The sequence below is a fragment of the Falco biarmicus genome, chromosome 1 (genome assembly GCF_023638135.1).
Source record: "Falco biarmicus isolate bFalBia1 chromosome 1, bFalBia1.pri, whole genome shotgun sequence".
Classification (NCBI taxonomy): Eukaryota; Metazoa; Chordata; class Aves; order Falconiformes; family Falconidae; genus Falco; species Falco biarmicus.
Window position 1 is genome coordinate 122,700,140 of NC_079288.1, and position 15,123 is coordinate 122,715,262.

At 48.8% G+C, this 15,123-nt stretch overlaps 1 protein-coding gene across 2 annotated transcripts in view; it reads left to right on the top strand.

Moving 5' to 3' along the window:
• The first annotated feature begins 6,393 nt into the window (after positions 1–6,393).
• Positions 6,394–15,123, top strand: part of ACSL1 (acyl-CoA synthetase long chain family member 1) — a 42,686-nt gene continuing 33,956 nt past the window's right edge. The window contains exon 1 of one of the 2 annotated variants that reach the window (XM_056326308.1): positions 6,394–6,515. The gene's annotated coding sequence lies outside the window, so the exon portion shown is untranslated. Of the gene's footprint in view, positions 6,516–10,803; positions 10,881–15,123 lie in introns of those variants that run through there. The other variant, XM_056326307.1, reaches the window with a different exon arrangement.

The following is a 15,123-nucleotide window of genomic DNA, read 5'->3' on the forward strand; positions in this document are numbered from 1 at the left end:
ACATTTTGTTTTCCTGGTTGGTTACCTCAGTGTTCAGAAGACTAATATTTCGTGGAACTCGGTACATTCGTGACTTCCTTACTTCTGTCATTCTAAGTTGAAGAACTATTTAAAGTAACATAATGAGCGTGACAGAAGCATCGTTTAGGTTGGCTCTGCGCAGACCTTTATCCAGCTCATACATCAGTATGTTTGAGCTTGTGTTCATTCGTGTGTAAGGAAGACAGATGACTGTGGTCTTCGGGAATCTCCCCAAATTTATTTTTCTCTCTCACCTAGAGCAGAGTTTCTTACTTCTGGTAGGCTCTTACATTTGGGGTATTTGCTGTTGTGCCCAATACGATGTATTTCTTAGGTGAAAACGCACCCATATGGGGATAAAAATGGCATAGAAATGACCAGCTTCAGTTGACTTCAACAAACCAGTTCATCTGTTGGAATCCTACAATATCTTACGCTAGTCTCTTCTTCACACAGTACCTTCTTGTCCCAGCTCTAGCTGCCATTTAAGCTCAAGTCCCTCACTTCAAGAGGGATGTAGAGGTGTTGGAGCATGTCCAGAGAAGGGCAACGAAGCTGGTGAAGGGTCTGGAGCACAAGTCTTATGAGGAGTGGCTGAGGGAACTCGGGTGGTTTAGTCTGGAGAAGGGGAGACTCAGTGGGGATCCTATCGCTCTCTACAACTAACTGAAAGGAGGCTGTAGGCAGGTGGGGAAAGGTCTCTTCTCCCAGATAACAAGTGACAGGACAAGAGAAAGCAGCCTCAAGTTGCACCAAGAGAGGTTTAGATTGGATATTAGGAATTTTTTTTTCACTGAAATAGTGGTGAAGCACTGGGACAGGCTGCCCAGGGAGGTGGTGGAATCACCGTCCCTGGAGGTATTTAAAAAACACGTAGATGCGGTGCTTGGTTACATGGTTTAGTGATGGACTTGGCAGTCCTGGGTTAAATATGGACTTGATGACCTCAAAGGTCTTTTCCAACCTAAATGACTCTATGATTCTATGAAAGAAACTTAGGTCCCCGTGTTGCCACTGTCTTTCATTGTGCGGCAGGAATGTGTGCACTCACATCCCAGAAAGACAACCATACCCTGGGCTAATTCAAAAAAAGTGTGGCCAGCAGGCAGAGGGAGGTGATTCTACCCTCTGCTCCATGCTGTTGAGACCCCACCTGGAGCACTGCGTCCAGTTCTGGAGTCCCCAGCACAGGAAAGACATGGACCTGTTGGAGCAGGTCCAGAGGAGTGCCACAGGAATGATCAGAGGGCTGGAACACCTCTCCTGTGAAGAAAGATTGAGAGAGTTGGAGCTGTTCAGCCTGGAGAAGGCTCCAGGGAGACCTTATTGTGGCCTTTCAACACTTAAAAGGAGTCTTATAAGTCTTATAAGAAAGATGGGGACAGGCTTTTAGCAGAGCCTGTTGCGATAGGACAAGGGGTAATGGTTTTGAACTAAAAGCAGGTAGATTCAGACTAGGGACAAGGAAGAAATTTTTTACAATGAGGGTGGTGAAACACTGGCAGAGGTTGCCCAGAGAGGTGGCAGATGCCCCATCCCTGGGAACATTCAAGGTTAGTTTGGATGGGGCTCTGAGCAACCTGATCGAGTTGAAGATGTCCCTGCTCATTGCAAGGTAGTTGGACTAGGTGGCCTTTCAGTGTCCCTTCCGACCCAAACTCTACAATTCTAGGAATACCCCAGGTGACACGCAACCAGACATATATTTCTGTGAGAGTGGGGCCCACTGGTGTCACCTGCCAGGGCCCTGGGGACACCTGTAGACCTTAATGAATGCTGAATGTGGATTCAGACCTGCTGAACGGCAGAGCTCAGAGGGCCGTGATCAGGGGCGCAGAGCCCAGCTGGGGGCCTGTAGCCGGCGGTGCTCCCCAGGGTCAGTGCTGGGTCCAGTCCTGGTCAGCCTATTCATCAGGGACCTGGATGAAGGGACGGAGTGTCCCCTCAGCCAGTTTGCTGACGATACCAAACTGGGAGGAGCGGCCAGTTCAGCAGAAGGCTGCGCTGCCCTTCAGCGAACCCTGGACAGGCTGGAGAGCTGGGCAGGGAGGAACCTCGTGAAGTTCAACCAAGGCAAGTGTAAGGCCCTGCACCGAGGGAGGAACAACCCCAGGCACCAGCACAGGCTGGGGCTGACCTGCTGGGGGGCAGCTCTGCGGAGAAGGACCTGGGAGTCCTGGGGGACAGCAGGTTGCCCATGAGCCAGCAGTGTGCCCTGGTGGCCGAGAAGGCCAATGGTACCATCCTGGGGGTGCATTTGGAGAGGCATGGCCAGCAGGTCGAGGGAGGGGATCCTGCCCCTCTACTCTGCCCTGGGGAGGTCACACCTGGAGTGCTGTGTCCAGTTCTGGGCTCCCCAGTTCAAGAGAGACAGGGAACTGCTGGAGAGGGGCCAGCGGATGGCTACGAAGATGATGAGGGGCCTGGAGCATCTCCCTTATGAGGAGGGGCTGAGAGAGCTGGGGCTGTTTAGCCTGGAGAGGACTGAGAGGGGATCTTACCAGTGTCTACAAATACCTTAAAGGCGAGTGTCAGGAGGACGGGGCCAGGCTCTTTTCAGTGGTGCCCAGTGACAGGACAAGGGGCAACGGGCACAAACTGCAGCACAGGCAGTTCCTTCTGAATATGAGGAAGAACTTCTTTACCTTGAGGGTGGCAGAGCACTGGGACAGGCTGCCCAGAGGTTGTGGAGTCTCCTGTGGAGATGTTCAAAACCCACCTGGATGCAACTGTGCAACCTGCTCTAGGAGAACCTTCTTTAGCAGCGAGTTGGACTAGATGATCTCCAGAGGTCGGTTCCAACCCCAACCATTCTGTGATTCTGTGATTAATGGTCCTGAGCAGCCTCACCTGGGACCCCCACCCCTGCCCCTGCCCTGTGGTCCAGGGTGCGGTCTGGACTACACCATACCCAGCCCCATACCCTGCTCTCCCATGTTCTTGTTTTGATTTCCCTGGATGGAGCCTGGACAACATTGCAGGTAGTTGGTGGCCAGCCCCGTCTCCTGGATGGGCCCTAGACATGCGTCCCAGCCTTGTCTCCAGTCCTGGTGCTGGATCCTGCTGTTCTCCACTGGGTCTCTGCACGGACCCCAGCCCTGACTTGTCACCTCAGCTTGCACAGGGCTGTTGGCAAACCCCTGTGGTGCCACCTGCCCAGGTGCCCTGGCACTGCTCCTGGGGGAGAGCATTGCCTCTGCTGGAGTTGCCCTCGGCTCCTTGCTCGCTCCCTGCTATGGAGTGACCCCACTACCTCTTCCTGCTCCGTGGCTTTTCCTGTCAGGGCTTAACGTTCCCTTTCTCAAGTGGATGAAACAATTACAAACACAAACCAAACATTATTCCATTTCCCACTAGGAAGAGGGTTGACAAGACATAAGTAACTATGCCTGCGCCACGGTCCCAGTGTGTCATGTTTTTTAATTGCAATATATGCTAGACATTTTGAAGTGCTTATTTACATAACATTTCTTTGGTTTTCTTCTCTTGAGATTCCGTGCGAGTGTTAGCAGATGCAGATACAGTATGGTAGAAGGCTAGGCAGTCTGTTTTGTATAAAAATGATACACGTGGGATAACCTGATTCGGTAGAGTGATGTGCATGCCCTGTAAATCAAAATAAAAACAACACAGCTAAGAGGCTGGTTGTTTTTTTCCTGGCAGACGCTTAACTTACTTTGTCAATGATAGCCAATGCACGTATATAAGAACAGTACTTCGGTATCAATATTGTTGGGAAAAGCAAATACCTGTGCTGAAAATTCTATAATATGCGTAGATTGCTGAAATAGAAATGCTCTGTTTTGGGTAATCTATTTACAGGATAATTGCCCTGTTAATGTAATGGTGCTGGAGAGGAGTCCGAGAAAGCTGGTTGTTTTTCTAAAGATTGCCTTCTCCAAGCTCAGCAGTGGTCCATCCCAAAGCGCAGGCAGTCAAGCAGACTTTAGTCATCATTAGGGAAGCCACACCTGGAGCACCGTGTCCAGTCTGTGCTCCCCAGTACGAAAGAGACAGGGACATACTGGAGAGAGCCCAGTGAAGGGCCACGAATATGGTCAATGGACTGGAGGTTTCCTCATACAAGGCGAGGCTGAGCAATGTGGCATTGTTCAGTCTCAAGAAGGGAAAGCTTGGGGGTAGGGGGGATGCTTGTTGGTGTGTATAAATACCTATTTGGGGGGGAAAGAAGAGGGAGGCAGGCCCTTCTCAACAATGCCCAGTGACAGGACAAGAGGCAACACCCCCCCCCCCCCCAAAAAAAACCCAGGGAGTTCCCTTTAAACAAGAAACCCAGAAACTCCTTTTGGATCTCTTTATTTATTATTTCGTTTATCTGATATACTTAATGAGAGTGGATTTCCCTAGTGAGATGGGTTTAGAGCCTGTATGCCCTGTACACTGATAAAAAAAGTTGGTGACATCTCAAATATAATTAAAAATGTGTATGTAGTTGCTAAAGGGTCCTAGCCCCCCCTGATCCACAGGAGCTCCAGGTTCGTTACCTCCCCTGTGTAAGATAGACAAAATCTGCAATTACAATATTGGACTATGAGCAGCTCCTACTTCCCTGTTGTCTATATATGTTTTTCTACATAGCTTGGTTGAGACTGAGCCTGTCTCTTCTCTGATAAGCTGGAAAAAAGCCAATTTCAGAGTAACATAGTCCCTGGATGTATAATCTGGTGAGTGTCAAGTAGGAGTAGATACCTGGCACTAGCGAGATGCCTATTTAAAAATTGCGAAGCTGGGACTTTTGCAATTCCATGTTGATGACAGGATTCATGAAAAGGTATGTAGGGGGGAAAGAGAGAGACTTTTTAGAAACCCTCTTTCCAGTGAGAGACAAGAGAAACTCAGTTCACTGAAGCTTCCCTGAGAGAGGGCTAAAACATGTGGTTTATGGCCTTTAGAAACCCAGATGTGGGGAAAAATGTGCTAATGAAGGATTAATTAGCATAGTAGAAACAAATCATAATGAGTTTTGGTGGCTGGCAGATGGAACCTAGAGGGACAAAACATGAAGTCACCAGCGCCTGAGATGGTCTATTTCTGCATCGCTTGATTCCTTCATGCAAAACCCTGGACCCAAGGCAAAAACCACGTGGCAGAGTCTGGCTGTGTCTATGTGAGCATGGCGTGTAGCGCGATAGGAACAAACCACCAGAGCCCAACCGCGGCAGCGCAGCTCATGTCCACGCCGCCTGGCTTTGCTCGGGATAGTTTTAGTGTTGCTACGGACTCCATGCCTGTTAGCAGCTGCAGTCAGGTCAAATGACCTTCTGGATTATGCGTTACCATTTTCCTTCCCTGAGAAAGGAATTTATTTTGCATTTCCGAGCCCCTCTCCAGCCTCAACCCAAGTGCAGCTAAATGGTGGCTATCAGCAGCTTCACAAGCGCCGTCTTCCTTTGTGCTAAGCAGTGAACACGGGCTGGTTCCCTTGCTAAAAACCTCGTTTCGCAGGAACTCCTGTGCCTGGCATAATCCAGTATGAACTGAAGCATCAGGAAACGGGGGTTACCTTTATGGAAAATATAGGTACCACCAATAATTTACAAAATATTTATACATATATTAAAAAAAAATCGGTTATTTCAAGTGTGTGTGTGGGTTAAGGCTATACGTAATATATATATTTTATATATATTATGTGTGTATATATTTTATGTATGTTGCGTATAGCCTTAACCCACACACACACTTAAAATAACTCAAGTAATACCTACAAAACACCGGGAAACGATGGCGATGCAGAGCGTGCAGCACAGCGGGCCCAAGAGGCGCGGGCGGATGATTTACAGGCCGAGGGGGCTGAGGCAGCGCAGGGCCAGGCGCGTCCCCTCAGGGCACTGACACCGCGTCCCCTCACACCGCCGGGCACTGCCACCGCCGGGCCCCACACACCGCGTCCCCTCACACCGCCGGGCCCCTCACAGACCAGCTCCAGCGGCGGCCAGCGGGTTACTCCCCGCCCCGCAGCAAGGTCATCGTCCTCTCCCAAACCCCTTCACAGCGCCACACGGGCCCCTGCAGCCCGCTCCCCCCGGGGGCAGAGCCGTAAGAGACGCTCCCCCCGCACCCTGTCATCTGGCCTTGCCAAGGTGTGAGGCGGCGTGAGGCGGTGGCCCCGCCGTGCCCGCGCTCGCCTCGCTGCCCCGGGCTTTCGCTCCGGTTTGTGCCCGCCGCCCTCACCGCGGTTTTGTAGGGCTTATTGTGGCAACCCCCGGCGCACCGGAGCGCTGCCCTGAGCGGTATGGGGTGGCGGCCGTAGCCCGTCCGCCGGCCCGGGGGCGGGGAGGGAGGCGCGGCGGGGCGGCCGGGGCGGGGGCAGGCCCAGGCCCTAGCGCCCGCCGGGCGGCGCGGGCGGGAGGGCGGGCGCAGGAGGCGGGATCGGCACACGCACACGCCGCTCCCGCCGTGCTCGGCTTAAATAGGGCGGCGTCGGGGGAGCCGCGCACAGCCGTGGTTGTTGTTGCCGCCGCCGCCGGGAGGTGAGCGGGGCGCGGGGGCACCGCCGCTGCCGCCCGGGGCGGGGGACGAGGCTGCGGGCCCGGCCGCGCCGATGGGCGGGCAGGGCTGGGGGCTGTCGGCCGTCAGGGACGCGCCGGCCGCAACTTGCCCGGCCGCCGCCGAGGCGGGCTGGACTCGCCGGGGCCTGCCGCTGCCGCCCGGCTCCGCGGCGCTGGGGCGGCCTGCGCGGCCACTGTCACCTGCGGGGCCGGGCGGTTGGCGAGGGGTGGCGGGTGCCGGCGGGGCCGTCCCGCCGCCGGTCCCCTCAGGCTGCCTCCCCGGGGTCGCGGTGTTTTCGCTTCCGCCCCGCGCTGGGATGAGCGCCCCGTGGAGCCGGCTCGGCTTCCCCTCGCACAAAAGCCTTCAGGAAAGCGTAGCCGGCTGCCTCCGGCCTCCCCCGGCGCTGCGGCAGCTCCGGCTGGCAGGGCATTGTTCGGGCTCCAGCGCTGCCCGCTCCCCCGGCACGGCCCGGCCCGGCCCGGGGTAAACAACCCTGGCCGCGGAGTGGTCGCCGCGGCCGGCGCCGCTGTCGGGGCAGCGAAGCCCGGCGCTGCCCGGGTGCCCAGCCCAGCAGCAGGTAGCAGGCTGGGGAGCGCAGTGCTGCGTGTTGACCTGAGGGCTTTAATGTTTAGTTGCTTGGACCTCGTCCTCAAGTAGGCTGTTCTCACGGGCACGAATGCAGCAGGCACTTGAAGCAGCTTTTATTTTTGTTTTTCGTTTTAAGCGGTTGAGAGCGTGTATGGATATGTAGCGTAAGGCAAACTGGCCTAAAATGGAAGGTTGAGCGACTTTGACTTTGCAGGCCTCCCCTCTGCTGCTGGGTAGGACTTACAGTGCTACAGCGCGGGGATTTATCCTGGTTACACGGTGCTTTTGTTCTAGGATGCATACATTTCTCGTTCCTGTTGAACAGGAATTGCAACACTTGGAGCCTTCTGAATTTCTAAAGGCCATGTCGGTGAGCTGTCTGGGGTATTACAGACACCCTCTTGGACCTAGTAATCCATCTAAACGTATGCCTTGCTTGGGTGAGGGTCTGAGATATGATGGTCATGTCCTGTGATAGGAAGGAGTGACAGCTAAAGAAACTGCTGTAGAAACCCCGTGGTTCTGATTCTGTAGATAGACCACAGCTATTCCACGCAGTGTTAGCAGATATTTTTTTTTTTTTCATCTACATTGCTTTACAGGGAGCCATAGAGTTTTCTAAGCTTGCTCCGGAGTGTTTGTATTTGCATGTCTGCTTTGGACCATGCTCTCAAACTCACAAGCTGAAATTTCTCAGCTCAAGAGATCTGGATCAGATTTCTTGGATCTAGAAATTCTGAGTATAAGAAGGCATTATTGAGTTTACTGAAAAAGACTTATTTTACTCTTGCAACAGCAACAATATTAATAATGCAAAAACTGAGTTCTTCATGGAACCACATTGTTGGTGCCTGATTCTCTAAACTGCAAGAGTATCTAGCTCACTTGTATTGGAATATGAAAAAGACTGATGGGGAAAATCTATAGCTTGTAATTATAAGTAGCTGTTGTGTGTAGCATATTCAATTCAAGGTCTTGAGCAAAGGGCCTTGGCCTATTCTGTGGACTGCATGATTATAATGGATTGTAAAGGCAGCTTCTAAATCTGGTAGATGCTGGTTTGCAACTACAAATCTGCCAACATGAGGTTGGAAGTAAGTCTTCAGTTCTTGAAAAGCAAACCCCCAAGTAGCCTTTTGCTTCAAGGGCAAGTACAAGACTGGTATTGATAGAAAAAAGAAAGCAAATAATTCAAAATGGAAGGAAAGACAACTTCAAAATGGTTAGCTGGGTAAGTGACTCTCCTATTTCTTGAGTGAAGTCTGTGTAGCTAGCCGATTATCCTACCTCATTGCTCCAGTAGAAATGAATACCACATGAGATTTTTTTGGAGGAGATAGAGGTCGGTTATACTTTCTCTGTCCTGGGTGTGTTGATCTCCAGTGGGGGAGAGAGTAAATGGTTTCTTCTTTCTTTCCCCTCCAAGAAAACAACGCTTTGACTAATGTGAACAATAGAAAATACTAGTAGGTTGGTTTTCTGGTTTGTTTTTCTAAGTCCTGATAATACATTTGGTAGAAATAGGTAGACTCAAAAAGGCTAATGGCACAAAATTTTTCAAATGTGCAGTAGAGAGGGGGAGAAAGATATTCTGGCTCAAGGAGATACATTGCTTGATAAATTGGGCTTCTGGTAGTCTGATGGATAGACTGCCTGCCGTATCCTACTTCCCTGCTGTGCTAAATTAGAAGTTTAGATATGTTAAATATTTTAATATGTTAAATATAGCCAGTGGTAACGCCCCAGAAGTCCTCACAATTAAGAGGGGAGACCGTTTGTTCATTGGTTTTGTGTGGGAGCTTACAAAGCCATGTGGCTCAAGGAAGCACTGCTGTACAACATTGACCTTTACAGGCAGTAGGCTGAACCCTGGCTGCAGATGAGGGGCTTGCGTTTCTGGAGATCCTGCCTGGCTCCTGCAACAAGGACACTTAATAACACAAGGCTTCTGCTCTTTCTTGCTACCTTCCATGCTGGGAGTTACTCAGCTACAGAGAGTAAAATATGATAGTAAAATATTCCCTTTTTTGTTAGGATTTTAATCTTAGTAGTACTGGTAGCTTGTCCAAAACTGACTGAAAACAGCATGCATGGTTTTATAGAGAGTTAGAGGAAAATTTTTAAATCTTTTTTTTGTAGTTGGACTCCTTAAGGTTTATAGCAGAAATGCATTATATTCTGTTTGGAGAAGATTTCTGGCTTTCTCTATGAATTTTTGTTCTTAAACCCAGAACTCTTAAGCTTGTTAGTTTGATACTGCATCTGCCTTGTTTTGAAAACTTGGCCTCCGCAGCTGGGCTGCGTTAATAACCTGGTAAGGATGGATTGGTTTCCTAGGAAAGCTAGAAGAAAATGCTTACTATCACTGACACAGAGGAAACGGGGATATCTTAATATCAGAGGTCAAGAGGTTGCTTTGTAGTCATCTTTCTTGTGATGCTGGTGTTGGGAGGTCACTTGGTGAATCAGTTGCTTCTTCTAAGTTCTTACTGATCTGTCCAGTCTCATAGTGCTAAGGGTTATGTTTATTTTTTTTAAGCACCCTTCTGAATGTAAACACTGTCTAGTGTGATGCAATGTGGTTTAGTGTACCTGACCCAGGTTGCCTTCTGCTAGACTTCAGGTGACAGAAGTATGAGTAAGGAAACTCATTCTTGCAGAGTCTTGGGTGAGCACTTGAAGTGTGTGTGAACTTGATGTTGCATACTGGGCTTTCTGAATAAATAGCCTTTTCCTGGGAGGGAATGAATAATTGGTGTGGTCTACTCAAGCTGTTAATGTCACAAGAAAGCTGCTAGTTTGTAGCAGTTTGCTTCTGTAGGGTGATTTTTTTTTTTTATCTAAACTGTATTTAGATTGAGGTTAAATTAACAGAGTAATGTCATGATGTACTTGCAAATCCGTTGTAGGGGTGCAATTCTAATGAATGGTAACTTAGGCTGCAAAGTAGTTACTTGTGACCATCTTCTGTGGCCTTTGAAGATGAGAAACTGATAAGACTGTTTAGTGAGGTGTTGTGTGTGTATGGGCATGCATCAAAGGAAGCTTAAATTGATCACTGTCTCAAACCAATGCTTCCTACTAAAACGTTTTCCTTAATATACAGGGTTGCCAAGCGCTGCTGGAGGAGGACTGTAGTTGCTCAAAAGGCATTGAGCAGGTTCTTGTCATGTGGTTCAGCTCCTGAACTTGAATAAACTCCAGTGACCTCATTGGTGTGCACTCAGATTACTTGTTGGACATCATTAAGAGGCAAGAATCCAGGTGCTGTTCCATTTGCCTACAGCCAAATGTCTGAGGACAGGGCTGTGACTCCCCTTGTAGATGGAGACAGTGATGCATCAATATCAGATGTAGTGCTCCTTAAAGGTTGTAGCAAGAGTCTTAACTTCAGTTGCTGCTTATTAGTAATCCCTATGGCCCAGCTGATGGGGCTGAATCCAGTTTGTAGGCTGCTGCCCTCCAGTCCTGCTTTGTCCCAAGTGCAGGAATAGCAACTGAACCAGCAGAGGCAACCTGAACCACTGCATGATGCCCTGTGGTTGCTCAAAGCCAGACTGGGGGGCTGAAAAGGGGTTGGAGGTGGTGAATATTAAGGACCTGCTGATTCCTCTCTGAATAATGGGATGGATTCCTCGCTAACAGTTTTTTATTTTAGTTCCTCCCTTTTTACTGTTGCAGGAAAGTTGATCTGTCAGTTGCTGCTTTAAAAGGATTTATAGCTTTGAAGCCTGGCTGGGTGATCTAGGTGATTCTGGGTAAGATGAGATACTTTTTTTTTTTATGGTGGGGGGTAGGTGGAAGAGGAGATCAGAATAGTGGATTAGGCTGTTCAATAGTACTTGATTTGTTCAGGGAGGTCCTTTGTGGCTAAGGAGAGACTGTCATGTCCTATATGACATGACAGGCTGCACTACAGGTGACATCTTGCTGTTGCATTTGTGTTATACAAAGCTTAAACGGAGGATCCTCCTTCAGGTTTCAATTACCTATGCTCCTTTGCTGTATCTTGAGGGTGGTTGTGGTTTCCTTACTGGTTAGTTTCGCTCTGTCGTAGATGGTTGCAAGATGGTCAAGTTACTGCCTTGACTGCAGGGCTGGGGAAGAAAGTCCTGGGAGCATCTGCATGCAATGTTTGGAGTTGCATGTTTTAAGGTGTAATATCACAACAGTCCGTCCCTTTCCCCAGCCATGCTGCCCTGTTTCCTCCTGGGACCTAGTGGCTATCTGGTCATCCAGACAAGAGTTGATCTAGCTGAGGACTAGTATCAGAACTAAACCAGGAAAATGGTGTTTGCTAGATGACCTCCCTAGTGTGACTGTACAACCAGATGGGTGCCTGTCCAGCACAAAGAAGGTTTCAGGAGCGTGTATCTGGCACAGGTTAGACTGACTGAAATTTAAGATGATTATAAATGTACTTTGAGATGAGGATTATGTATTTTATTCAAAAGAATTTCTCTTGTTAATAGTTTTGTTGCACCTGCTTTTATACTCAATAAAGGGGCTAGAATATGGTTCTGCACTTGCTCTTTCAAAGGATGAGTGAAGAAAGACTTAAGTAAAACAGAGATCTGTGGGAGCTGTGTAGCGTAACCTGTAACAGTAAGAAAACAGCAAACTGCAATGTCAAGTAGCTGTTGGGATAACCCAAAGGTATTATATGGGTGGCTGATCCCCTGCTCCAGCATATCCTAGTGAAAAAATCTTAGTGCCATGTTACCCATAATAAGAGATGGGCAGCTCGTCTTGCAGCTTTCTCCTGTCTGTAAGAGGCTGCAGAAATAACACAGCCACTTATTTTACACCAGGTAGTGGACCTGCCTTTATGGCAGGCCACTGCAGTGCTAGTGTGCTGTTCATCTAAATATTAGGATAGAGGAAGAGAGGCCGTTGGTTCTTGGGGTTGTTTTTCTTAGCAATACAGAAGCTGATGGCTGTTCTCTTCCGTTGCACTCGAACGATGTCTGGCTATGGATAGACAATAGGCAGGCTGCTGCCGGCTGTAAATAGCCCATTGTACACTGAGAGTAGGAGCAGCAAAGAACGGCAGAGTCCTGCCAACTTGGGTCGTTGCCTTGAGATACTGGCTCTGCTGTAAAGAATGAGTCTTGGGTGCTGTGGGGTGTGTGTGCGTGTGTGTGAGCAGAGAGTTGGCTTTGTCTCAGCCATACAGAGCTCCTTAACCAAATTGATATGATGAGTTCAGAGGGATGCTTTCATGGGCTGGATTTTTGGAACTGCTGTTTCTGTGGAGGTGGCCAGGACAGGTAGTTATCTCTGAAGCAGTTTTGCCCTGTTATTAAAACCACTTTCCTCTATCTGTCTGGTATTGTTTCTAAACTTAGGAACAAAGATCTACTGGTTGTGTTGAGGAAAGTGCTTTTGACCTCAGACACTGTCCATTCTGCTCTAAGATTTTTGCTATATGTAGCAACCAGAGTATCACAGACTGGTACTTCTCTTATCAAGGATCTTCTTCCTTTGGGTCTCCAGCTGTGACTTATAATCATCTGCTGTGTCCTGGCTCACGCTGGGTCTGAGCTTCTGAGTCTATTCCTTGTGGTCCAGATCCTGTCTGGATGAGAAGCAATCGCAGGCCCCATGTCTGTGAAGACAGCATGGCTTTTTTGCTTGTCTTGAGTGAACAGACTTAGCTGGGTCCTTCCTTGAGGAAAAGGACTGCAAGCAAGATCCTAGCTCCACTGAGAAGATCTTTGTGTCTCAATCTAAAGGCTTTGAACTGCGCTCCCTGGCCACGGTAAAGACCCTGGATGTCTGATGTGATTGGAGCATGAGCCAAGTAAATACTGAGATGGATCAAGGAAGGATGAGAGGCATTGAAGCCTTCTTTCTTGATGGGGTGTGTTTGGATACATATGTTAAGAATGTGAGTTTATTCTCCCTGTTGCATTTGGCTTTGTCTTAAATACAGAAAATGGAGAGTTGGTAGGACTTGCAGATGGTGTTAAAGCTAGGAATTGCTTAGTCTGGGAGAAAACTCTGTCCTAACCTTGGCTTTTGTGCTGATGAGGCAGAAGGTATAATAAAAAAATGTTATCCCTCAATATAAACCTAAGCAGTAAAACATATCATTAAGTAACTGATAACTTGTGGTATAACTGCTCAAGAGAGGTTTTATGTTTACAGGCTGCTCTACAAACAACTGGTCAAGGAAATGAAGAGTAGTGGTGGGTGTATCTTTGCTTGTCACCTAGGCTGAAATCATAGCAGCTCCTTGACTACAATGGGACTCTTACGTGAATAAAATGATCACGTTTACTTCAGTTATTGTTAGCTGTAATAGCACCACAGCCTTTTGAAAGAGTGTATCTCTAATTACATTGCCTTCCTAAATCATAGTGTGTGCACGGGACACATCATGACTAATGCAGAGAGAAAAGCAAGTGCCTTGTTTTAAGTCGAAGGTGTTTACTGTGAGGCTTGAGGAGGGAAAAGCTAAGCTTGCTTCTAGCCTTTACATACGTTATAGCCCCCTTTTATCTAGTTTCATAACATGGTGCCTCATATACACAGAATTAACTTGTAAGCCAAGACTTCCTTGCCGGAGTTACTTTTTATTCTTACTGTTCATCTGTGTATGTTAAAACTTGAGGTAGTTTTCATGCCTGCAATGCTAATGGGCATGATGATACATAAAAAGCAAGAGTATGGTAATCCTAACTGTTAAGTCGGTAATTCACTTTTTTTTTTTAATACTTTTATGCCAAGAGAAGGTGAAGAGGTTCCTTGTTAGCATATTCAGTTCATCTCTACCTTCCATTGCTACAGCCTGATGTGTTGTGGGTTTTGAGTATAGTCTGCTGTGTATTATAATGCAAATAGCCAAAAGGCATTTCTGTAGGGCGGCCCCGCACTGTGTATCTAGGTGATGCAGCCCTGTACCCTGAGGCTACACCACAAAAGAAAAGTGGGTGGGAAAGGGCAGTGCCTGCAGACTGAGGAGCACTCTGTGGGTCTGGGACCCTTCCAGAGGTGGAACTTGATTCTATCCTGACACTGCTCCCATCCATGACTTTACTCCAGCCTGTCCTTCTGCTAACATTGTGAAACCGTGGGCCCTTTGAACCAATTTTTACAGCTTTTTTGCTGTCTCTAGCAAATCCTTGTCTAAATACTAGTTAGACTTTTTGTGAACTAGACAAGTCTTGTGTTGCCTGGTTGAATAACGGATTGCAGCAGTAAAGATTTCAAGGGCAGACTGTAAACTAGAGATTTTCCCATAGAAATGCAAAACCTTAGCCTGGTATGGTTGGTTTTAAAACTAATAAGCATATAATTCTGCCTGTCTGGATTTTGGTGTCTCCTGCAGTGGTGTGTTGTTACACAGTATGTTCTAACTATTTGACCACATATCCCGACATTCTTTAGGACATTTGTTTAACTTTATTGTCCATAGGAAATGGCCAGACCTACATTATCTAGGTCAACGCACCTCTGCTGTTCAAGCAAGCAGGAAAGCGTTGCTTCCCCCTGCCCCAGCCAGGGAGCAGCCATTGTCGGCCGGCCCTGGGTGGCATGGCAGGAGGCTGAGGTGGTGACAGGCACCGGTGAGCGCCGCTGCCAGCCGGGCTGGCGGCCGCCCTTCAGCGGGCGGTGGGGTGACCGGGTGCCGGCTGCCATTGGCCACGGGCAGGCTGGCCGCCTGCTGCTTACCTCTCACCCAGTGGGCAGGAGCTGGTGGGTTTGGCATGTGACAAACGTCCCGGGAGACCTTGGCTGTGGAGGAGAGCACCAGCTGAGCTGACTGCAATCCCTTTTTTCCGTGGCTGGTTATTTGCTGTGGAATATCCATGTCAGCGAGTGCTGGCGGGGAGCAGCCTTTTTCAGCTCTTCCTTCTGTGTGAACGTGAGAAATCAAATGTGCTTCCTGTGCTTGATTATATTGCTGTGTACTTCTGCCTTGGGCCTCCTTAGATGCTGCTTTAGGCTGCCTCATGACCAGAGATAAATAGCTGGCATGGTGCTAGGAGAAATGGG